The following is an 11,277-nucleotide window of genomic DNA, read 5'->3' on the forward strand; positions in this document are numbered from 1 at the left end:
TATAGTTGAAGCCCAACTTAATATATTACTGAATAGCTAAAGTTTTCTGTCATCTTAAACGAATCAGTTCAACTATTTCAGTTTGAAATATTAATTTAATGAAATTTGTTTGTTGAAGTGTGTGGGTTAATCGGTCAGAGGCAAAATCATTAATTTCCTTGAACCAACGTTTCGGTTATATCAGGTCTCGGCCTCGGTCAGCCTAAGGGCTTAAGAATTTAGGTGCTTTCTGTTATGAACAAGGGGTAAGAGCATGTCATAAGACGCAGGTATATTACTAGACTGCTACCGAGGATAGCTATATGAGAACGAATACATTTTTCACCACTTAGCATTACGGTAACTAACTGCAACATTACTAAATCATGTAGTAATAAAAATGATCTGCAAAATTTACTGAAAAAATATATTTTGTAGCAGTTTAGATGCTTAACATTTAGTAGAGTGTTCAAAACTGTCACAATATTAATGAAGGTCTCGGCTTATTATTAAGAAATTTATCGCCTCACGACTTAAATTCGTATACGAATATTGTATTTCACGAAGTTTAGTGACTGAGAAGAAAGCGGCGGATTAAAACGGCCATGAATATGGTATATGAGTGGTAAAAAGTTTAATAACAAACGACTTCGGTACAATCGCAGATTTAAAAAAGTTGTTCAGATGCCCAGCAGGTAGCAAAGATGAGTTTTCCCATAAGTCTCATTTGGGTCTTGAATAATGGTAACCAATTTTTACTTCCTAGATGATTTGTTGATTTTGGGAGTATTTCTGGCTAAGAGAAAAAAACCACACTCTCACAGTGGATCTATTTGTCCTGTACAGAAAAAATAAAAAATAATGCCATATTGACTTGTGCCGATACCGTTTTAAATAAATTTGTTGATATTCAAACCTCTAACGGAATTTTGTGAGTGTGAAGTGTGAACGCAACCGCATATTGCTACAACTACACAGAGACCTGATATTCTGAACTATATATGCAAAATTTTCGTCACCAATCAAACAACGGGCTAAATATATTTGTCAAGAATTTGGAAAAAAATATGCAACGTTACTGTTGTGGATATTTCAGAAAGTACACCGAACAGCTTGACTTTTGTTACGGAATACTGCTTGAGACAGTTAACTTTTATGTATCGGTTTATAGTTCACACTTCTGCTGACTATTTCCCTGAAATCTCTTCAAACACGATTTTAAAGTGCGTCTTTGAAAAAATCTGAAACAATAATTTGCTCTGTGACTTTCAAGTAGGGCTTGTTTCAGAAAACTGATTACGATTTGCAGTAGTAGCCATTGAACAAAACTTATGTCATATAAAACTGGAATTGCACGCCCGCTTCCAAACATTGCGGGGACTAGCGTATGACGAACGGCATGAAACAAAGGAGTCAAAAGTTTGCAACATCCATTTATCATCCATAGTTTCCAGCAGTATTCCAACTAACTCATGACTTTGTCGAGATGCGCCGGTGAAAGTATAAATTTATAATAAAGTCAATAAAGCAAAAGTTCGGTGTTTCACCAAAACAATTGGTGTTTGCGGACATTTACCCGTAAATCTTCACCTTCGCTAATTTCAAACCATCACAGTAACATGTTCATGATAACGCCACATATTCAAATCATAAAATTGGAAAAATTGACTTACCAACGCTGATAGGTTAGATCATAGCAACTGTTGACCGGTACTGAAAAATGTTCTGTAGATGCATGTCAGTTTATCTGGAATTCAAATATTTAGTTCAGATAGTGCTTTAGTTAAATAAACATTCGAAGCATTTCACGTTGAACATAAATCGCAGTTTATCTTGTTTTCTTAACACCAACTATAAACTAACAATAATATTTTACAATTTTGATTTGAAGATTTTACTAACAATACAATTTTGAAGACAGCAGGGAGAAAACCTTGCACCCAAATTAGCAAATGGTTCATTATAAACTAATATGCAAGAAACGTCTCGTCGCATATCAACAGAAAGGTACTGCATAGGGCTCGGAATCAAACTCGAATAATTCGAGTATTCGACTATTCGAGAAGCGGCTAATTATGGCTAGTCATAACTCAAATATCTGAATGTTCGAATACTTACTGGAATATTCGAATACTCGAATATTTATTCGAATACTCGAATATTTATTCGAATACTCGAATACACCAAGATTATCAAACTCACAAGGTGCAAATATCTTTATATGCACTTTGTATACTTATATAAAATAAATTATTCATATTCTACAAGCATTTGTTTATTTTCTAACGAATGTGTTCAATTATTTATTGTGTATTCGTATCAAATTGAAGCATAAAGAAATTCTATGTGCCACATGCAATGATGCGATTTCAAAATTTAGAGGAGGTGGCTGTGAAAAATCCTTTATATTTACATGATTTTTGATCATCACATTGAAATCATGTACTTACCATTTATTCACTAGTTGAATACTCTAATATTTGTTAAATATTCGATTACCCGATCATTCGAATACTCGAATATGCGAATACTCGAGTATTCAAATACTCGATTATTCAAATACTCGATTATTCAAATACTCGATTATTCGAATATTCGTTAGATATTCGAATAATTTCCCCATTCAAATAAATCATTAAACGAGTATTCGATATTCAGATTTATAAAAATTCTGAACACTAGTGCTGCATACTGTAGAAGAGCTCTAAATACAGGGTAATCCATTTTATGCTTCCGAAAGTAAAGGAATAAGATACACACAAAATATTGATATGGAGACGAACAGTTTAATTCAATATAAAGATTAAACCTTGCCATTATACGCGAAAAACAATATCATTTAAATGTCCTCCATAGAACTTCTAACAGGCTTCAATCCTTTTGATGTAATTTTGAATGACTTTTCGGCACATTATCGGTAATATCTCAGTCATAACTTCACAGATATTGGCTTTCAGTTGCTCAAGAGTTTGAGGATTGTTGGCATAAACACGATCTTTCGCATAGCCCCACAGAAAGAAATCTAACGGTGTTAAGTCGCAAGATCTTGCGGGCCAATTGACACCACTCAATCTCTAAATTATGCATCCTGGAAATTTATATTGCAATAGGGCTCTAACTGCCAGTATTGTGCACGTCGGAGGAGCGACCAATTCGGGTCTTCCTCCACACTTTGAGAAAAAACAGCGACATTTTAAGCTGAACGAATGTGGCGATGATGCACAGGCCTTACAATATCAGTAACCGATCCAGTCTCTTCAAATTTTTCCACTGGGTTCGAAATTATTTGCTCTGTAGGGCGATTATGTCGACCGTAATCTGCTCGTAAAGCCCTAAGCGTTAATACAGCAGAATCACCATTTTTATAGTAACATTTAATAATTTTTACGCGTTCTTCGACACGTAAACGATCCATATTCCAAAATGGCAAACCTTTAACTGAAACAAAAACCGTTTGGAGGACGCTTACCTGTGACCGATATTAAATAGCAAGGTTCTACTTTCCCAACCTCAAAGTGGATAACCCCTTATTTTTATTTGCAATAAACTGTTGAATCTTCCTAATAACAATTAAAATATCTTTAGATCAAGCATGCAGTGAAGCAAAAATGTGTACAATTCTCTAGAGAAATAAATTTGGAAAAGCCGACTAAATACTTAACATAATAAAACTTCGGCCTCGGCAAGCGCATCCTTCATAATTTAACCCTGTAATAATAGACATATTTCCCTAGGGAACTTCTCGAATACGACGCTTAAGCTTAAAGCGTCACGCATAATCAACCTTTACCAGTTATGGGACCAACATTTTAAAACTTTTACCGGAGAAAAGCGCATGCATATTAAGGGCTTTTGTAATTTTGACAAATCTGATCTTCAGATCGGACAGATTTTTCATATTTGATTAAATATTCAACGTACTTTTCGCTCCACGCACTTCGCTTCGCACACTTTTGTAGCTTGTTGACGTTTCGTTTGGTTGCCTTTGACCGTAAAATTTCAGGAATAGGGCATAAAACTATAAACTGAAACATTTAATGTTTTTTTAACATAAAATTAATCATTGGTTTATGTAGCTTTTGATTTTTGTACTTTAATAATAACTTTTTCATACTTTTAAAATGTCTTATACTTTTTCTACTTTTTAAGTACAATTCAATTATTGCATTAATTTTGAACAAGTTTAGTTTCAAAAAAAAATAGTTCAAATAGCAGAATTTACAAAAAGCATTACGACACACAAACTACAATTTACAACCACAAACACCGATCGAGAAATTATGTAGACGAAACGCAATAAATTAATGTATTAATTGCAAAAGATAATTTGGAGCATATCACTTTTTGTTGCCATATTTGCCACATTTTCAAAATTGTTTAATATTGAACCTAGAAATACAATTTATATGCAAAATACAAAATGTTTTTCTTAAAGATTTCTTATGAATTTGTGATGGAACATTTTATAGGCAATACGTTTCGCTAAAATCTAATGGAAAAGGCCAACGGAATTGTCGCGCATTTGCTTTTCGGATCGAAATTTTACAGAACATTTGAAAGAAAGACAATATTTAATAAAAATAATTTTAAAAATCTGAATTAAAAATGTTGCTGCTTCGTGAGCTTCGAGATTTCGGAAAATTTCAATATGAATTTCAGACAAAAATTATGTATGATAACCACTCGAATTTTTTTACCACTATTTCCGAACTCCTCGTAGATATGTGTTCACTTACATGACTTGAAAATCAGTTGAGAAATTGTGAAAATATGAGTGTTACGTTTAAGATGGCGTGCAAGAAATCTAATCATTTTGAAAGGATCTAAAATATTATTGTGTCACTGCGAGTTCTCGAAAATATTGTTGCGGTTCCACTTTAGTTCAATAAAAATATAAATTTTTCTGGCAAACATATGTAAATTTCATACTAATATTCATATTAAAAATATGAGGTACAGAAATAATGGAATAAACGACCTCGCGCTATTAGCTAAGTGAAAATATCTATCTCTATTTACAAAAAGTTTTTAAATTGGTCATTTCAGCTGTAGTTGTAATTAAATCTCCAAATTGAAATTTGAAACTAAGAAACTCATTGCAACTAACTTTTAAACCGGAATGATATTATAAAATTAGCATGTTTAATATTGAAAAAAATATTAAATCCATTGAAAATTGAACGGAGTGGAAAAGTAATTGTGTTAGTAGAGCAAGCAATAGATAGTTCAGAAAATATGTGCTTTTATCCGAGTTACAAATAAGGAACAGTTTTTTTAACAGAACAGAAAATAGAAAGTTTAAAGAATCGATTGTGGCGAAATTGAAAAGCTAAAACCAAGCATGTAGCCAAAAATACAAAAGAAATAGACAATATAATACTTTGTAACAAAGAAACAATAATGTGTAAATGAAAGATCATGGAAAATTAATGGCAAAATTTATTAACCTCGATTTGTAGTGATAAATCCACTTACCGTTTTATAGTCAATTCTCTATTTGACCCTATCTTGATTGAACTGGGGCCAAATCATTCAGCCGTGAAGAATTGATAAAAATATTGGAACTAGACTAGATTTCCGACTAGCGGTTTATTGCCTATGGCATTAGCTGTGATGATATATGGTTCGGAAAACATTTCCGCTTTTACTAAATGCGTGGCGTTCAGCAATTTTTCATGACTGGATGGGAATCGAAATTTTGTAAGCCATATTTTTTATGACCTACGAAACGGGAATTATATTGTTCTGATATGAGGACATACCCTCAACGAAATCATGAAAGTTAAGTTAACTATGCAAGTAGCCATTTGAGTTTATAATGTTGTTTAATATTCAATTGCTTACTTTACTTGAAAGCTTTCGTGTGTGCTTTTTTTAATTGTCTTGTAACTTTTATTCACATTTTCTAATATAATCTTTAATAAAATTGGACCCCTAATTTGAAATTGATGTATTTCAATCCGATATTCAAACATGAAATAGTGAAAGCATTTCTATCTATCAATGTTCCATTATTGATCTGCCGAAAAGTCATGGACCAGTTCCAAACTGAATACGGAAAACTCTCGAAAGCTACAACTATTAAGGAAAGCCGATTGCCAATTCTTATCAGTTTCTACGCCGTATTATTTCCAAAGTTTCTTCGTATGAAGTTTTAATAGCAGCAGGAAAAAAATAGACTTTTTGCCCGAAGACCCTTATCTTTGACGAAATCATGGCAATGATAAACGGCACTCCTTAACGTGTGGTAAATCACCTATAATAAACCCTTGTTACAAAACGAGGAAAACATAATGTCAAATGCCGCCTCTAATAATTGAACTGCTAGCAGCAGATTAACTTCATCCACTTCAAATTGCTCGGAACTGAGGCAAAAATGGTTTTTATTTCGCGGGATGGAATATAAGTTAAATAACAGACAATCCAATAACAGACAACTTAATTACGGGTAGAGCGAGAACTCGTTTGTAAGTGTTTTATTTTAATACAATATCCGGACAATTTCAACTCAATTATTTCCATTAGGATGAAAGCCATTTGGCACCTGCATTTTTAGTTTAGAGTATAACAATAAACGTTTTAGTAGAATTGAACCGAAATTAAATAATTGAATACAATCCGTTAACTAAGAGATACCCGAGTAGTCACGACAGGAAAAAAAATTAGATTAAAATTGAAAACAAAGTAATATCTAGATATGAAAAGAAATATAAATTTCGAGTTATAGTCAAGTTTCAAAATTTTCTGCCTTTTTATGAAATCGTCAATATTTATTATTTATAAGTTTTATAATGCAATAATTTAAGTAAATAAGTTAAAATTCGACCTGCACATTATTTGTTAATACAGCTTATAAAAATATGCCAAAAAGTATAAATATTTGCTTTTCAAAAAGTATAAATATTCACATGAATGCTTAATTTTCTCAGATATCGATGAAATTTTATGTTTCTTGATAAAGTGTAAAATTCGTATTATTACAGTTTATCGAACGAAGACTTATCTGGTAATTGGCATTTGAACGCATGCAATAATGAATATAACCACGCCAAACTTTTTTTCAAATTTTCCTAGTCGATAAAGATGAAAAATCAATTTTAATTAATTAAACAACGGAAATAAGCTATGCCGTCTGAGCCGGAAACTTTTAATACTTTTAAAATTAACGTTTGATTTTGACATATAAATTTTGCTTCCAGTTCTCCATTGGTTCTTGCGGAATGACATTAATTGTATATTGCCCTGTATATGCTATAGACAAAGGCTGCTTGTCGTTTTTTCAAAAAATATTAAATTATCGCAAAAAAACAAAAATTTGCCGAATGTTAATGATGTGTTTTGTCACAAAACGGTATTGTTTATGCGAATGTTTGGATCTGATAACACCGTTTGGAGAAAATAACAGATCTTGTAGAAAATGGGAAAAATGTCGACAAAACTGAAGCGATGTAACCTTCCGTCAAAGTAACATTTGATTAGGGGCTCAATATCCTTTTCTATGCTTGGTGCTGTTGCTTGTTTCTATCACACCGAAAACGATCTGAATTGTTGTTTAATCGACTGCCTTTAGCATGACTTGGACGTCGAGAAGGTTTACAAGTGCGGATCTATCCACTTAATTCAACAACGTCTCTATCACTTCCTCAGAAGAACCTATTTTCTTGTACTAAACAACGCACTATTGATTTGGCGTTAAATGTCAAATCCATTTAGTTTTAACGCTTTATAGTTTAAAGAACATAATAGATAGGTTCTATGCCTGCATAGCTGCCATTGCAAGTTATCATAAAAAGTATATAGAAGCGTAATTAGTCAAAATCGACCGAAGTTTAAGCAAGTTTCGTAATGTTTGGCTGTACGGATACATTAACATATTTTCACATATTCCGAGTAAAGTTAAAAATGCGACTTCAACTAAAGCTAATATTTTCGAGAAATAATCTCAAGTTTCTCGTATGCGCCACATTACTCCGTTTATTGTTATAAGTGACTCATGCAACAAACTCAAAAAACTTATAAGTACGAGAAAAATTATAAAATTATTATCAATCAAAATGTCCCTAAACTCTAAACGGAACAATTTTGTTATTAATTTTAATGCTTAATTAGATCAATTACATAATTAATGAAAGAGGTTGACTTCAATAATATGGCGTGACCAGTTTGAATTAACAGATAATCGATATCGCATCTAGATATAAATCGAGGAATAACGTATATCAATTAATCCAATGGCATTTCAATAAAATATTAATTGAAACACACTATGATTATATTATATTTATGCCTTACATAAATTTTGCACGAATAAAGAGCCGAGTTGAAAGAAAAAGTATATATTGAGGAAATAGATATGCTGGAAAGAGCGAAGTACTTTAATGAACTGCATTCTTTTCAACTTTGAAAACAAACTCTACCACTCAGCAAAGGTCTTCTTTTTAAGTCCGGCTTTGTTGTATGGAAAAGTTTTCCTCTATCGAAAGTTCATACTACTAAATAATGTAATCAAATTGCTTTTCCGCTAACACAAAACCGTGCTGCAATCCGCAGATTAAAGTTTTAATTCTATCCTAATCTGATAATCCTGTCAGGATGTGGCACTTGAAGCTCCAATATGAGATTATTGGAAACACCGGTTTCGAGCCGTCATTTCAGGAAGAATTATATCAATTTCAGGAAATGTTGGGGTCAAGTGAAGTTATCCGTACCGCAAAGTATCATAGACGTGGATACGTTCAGTGAAAAGGATTTGGGCAATATTTCTTGTGATTAGTTTAGTTGTTCAATAAGTAATTTCAATAAACGAATTGGACATTTTATTATTCCGCACTAATCATTGCACTACTGGTATATCAGACGTGAGACATTGTCAACCATCAGCTCTGATTAGAAATACTTGAAGCATAAAGTATGAACCATAAAAGTTATAAAATAATTAAGTGATCAAGACCTAATCTGAGAAAGAATTGGAAATGTAATATTACATTTTATATTTCTCAGACATTAAGTCCACATTAAGGCATATTTTCGTTAAGTAGCTAGAACCTTTRAAATATTTCTGTCGGAGCTAGCTTCTATTTATTAATTAATTAAATWATCAAAAATTACAATTTAAATGGGAAAAGTAAATGGTGGATTGAATAGGCAACTCAGCTTCATCKTAAAAATATTGTAGTTTTTGYGTCTACTTTTATGCTAGATTTGAACTTGACATTCRAATCTCATGTCCTTAKGTTTTAATCCTTGGACTRACTTTAGACCTCTAAATCTACATAATTGTTCAGTAGCGCAATAAATACACGATATTAATAACASGAACAGATATTCTGCAAGCACCTTATGATAGGTGGGTAAATTTTCAGAATTTGTTTAAATACGATGAATGACAGCAAACATTGAATCGCGAAATACGGGTGCTGGATTCTATGTACGTAATAAATTAAATTTGCTTCTACCAATTGAGCATGCAAATCATTGTCATTCACATGACTTGTTTGGTCAACATAATAATATGGCATTCGGAAAGCGGTTTATTGAAATTACTAATTACTGGAAACACTTTAATGTTGATTTATAATACAAATTACCATTTGAGATAACATGAACATGTTTTATAATTTTCATTATATATTTTCAACCAGTTTCAAGGGTACTTACTAATCTACTTATTCCAAAAATTAACGAAATTAATTAGATTGTAATTATAAATTTTATCAATACAGGGTGTCCCACCGGGAACCGCCGCAATCGATGTCTGGCAAACTATAAATAGAAAAAAATTGAAAATTGAACACTGTGTCGAAGTAATTGGGGGTAAGCGGTCTAAAATATTTTTAAAATGGCCACAATTTCGGTTATACCGAAAGAATTTTCCTGACTGCGTGTAATTGTTATTATGTTCTTATCTTTCCTGGGTCTCAGTCAAAGTGTAAAGTAAAAATTTTTGAAAATCGTTTATTTTATTACGTTTCGGCTATTCAGACAAATTTAAGGTTTCAAGAAGGCAAAGACCTAAAAGAACGTTAATATTTACCAATTATGAGGTAAGTTTTTCGAATGTTTTGCTCTCACAAAGGGACGAATTTTTATTCCCTCAAGAACTGCTGAATGTTTTAACGCTTTATAAATTATAGTTTTTATACAACATATTTTAATTGTAAATTGGTGTTTGTAGTTTGCGTGAATTTTAAATCTGATGATGGCGCTGTTGTCTCGCCGAAACGTAATGGTTTTCATGGTTTTAAAGGTTTTCATATGGCTAGTTTTCCGCATCTTATTTTAAATCCTGTCACTCTTAGTTCCCATTACGAAACTGGCTAGTTTAAATAAAATCAAATATTAAGGGAACGCTTACAGCTGTCAGTTACCATCTGAAAACAACTAATAATCTTGCCCGGAAGCAAATTTAACAAACGAACATATATATATAAATATAAATAATCTTTATTTCCTATAGAAAAAGGCTATCGACCCAATAGGTTTTTCTGCCCTTGTGTAGTACATATGTGTCTTAGCTTAGCTTATTTTAAAATTAATTCCTATTCCTAACACTGGTATAAACTAATCAGTGATAAACAAAAATTACTGGCTTACAAAACAAACAGGTCTTAGTCGTTAGTTCAGTTGCGTTTGTAGGTGTTCTATTGAAGTATCTGTTGGTGTACGAAAACGGGAATTCAAAGGGGATTCAGTATGGTCCAGTTGTGGGGGTTGTTTGTCCATTTTGTCTGTAAGTGTATTAGTCTTTCTAAAATTTTGGTCATGTTTGCGCGTTCGTATAGTAGTTGGTTGGAAGGGTTGTGCAGGGGGTTTGGGGGTGTCTTATTCGTGTTATTAGTCTTAGTGCAATTTGTGCTGTTGTTTGTACGTATTGTCCTTTCTGTTCGGTTGGCCATGGGTATATGTCCGTAGTCCAAGAGGGGTCTGCAGATCGCTTTGTATATTTTTGTCGCGATATTGATACTAATTCCTTTGTCTTTGTAGGTTAGTGATCGAAAGTGTTTTGTTCTTTTTATCATTTCTGTTCTGATGTTTCGTGTGTGTTTAGTGAATTTCAGTTTGTGGTCGATTGTGATTCCAAGGTACCTTACGTCGTTTTTCGGTTGTATCGTTTGGCGGTCTGCAGTTATTGTAGGGGAGTCAGCGTTGAGTCTGTGGTTGGTGAGCAGAAGTTGGTTTTTTGTCGCGTTTGGCGTTAGTCTCCATTTATAAAACCATGTCATTGTGGTGTTTGTTAGTGATTGAAGTCTTTCAGTCCCTTTTTCAGTAGTTTTGTCGTGTACAATAAGTGCCGTGTCG

Source organism: Dendroctonus ponderosae, unplaced genomic scaffold (genome assembly GCF_020466585.1).
Source record: "Dendroctonus ponderosae isolate FM_Combo_2020 unplaced genomic scaffold, Dpon_F_20191213v2 Dpon_F_20191213_4, whole genome shotgun sequence".
NCBI lineage: Eukaryota > Metazoa > Arthropoda > Insecta > Coleoptera > Curculionidae > Dendroctonus > Dendroctonus ponderosae.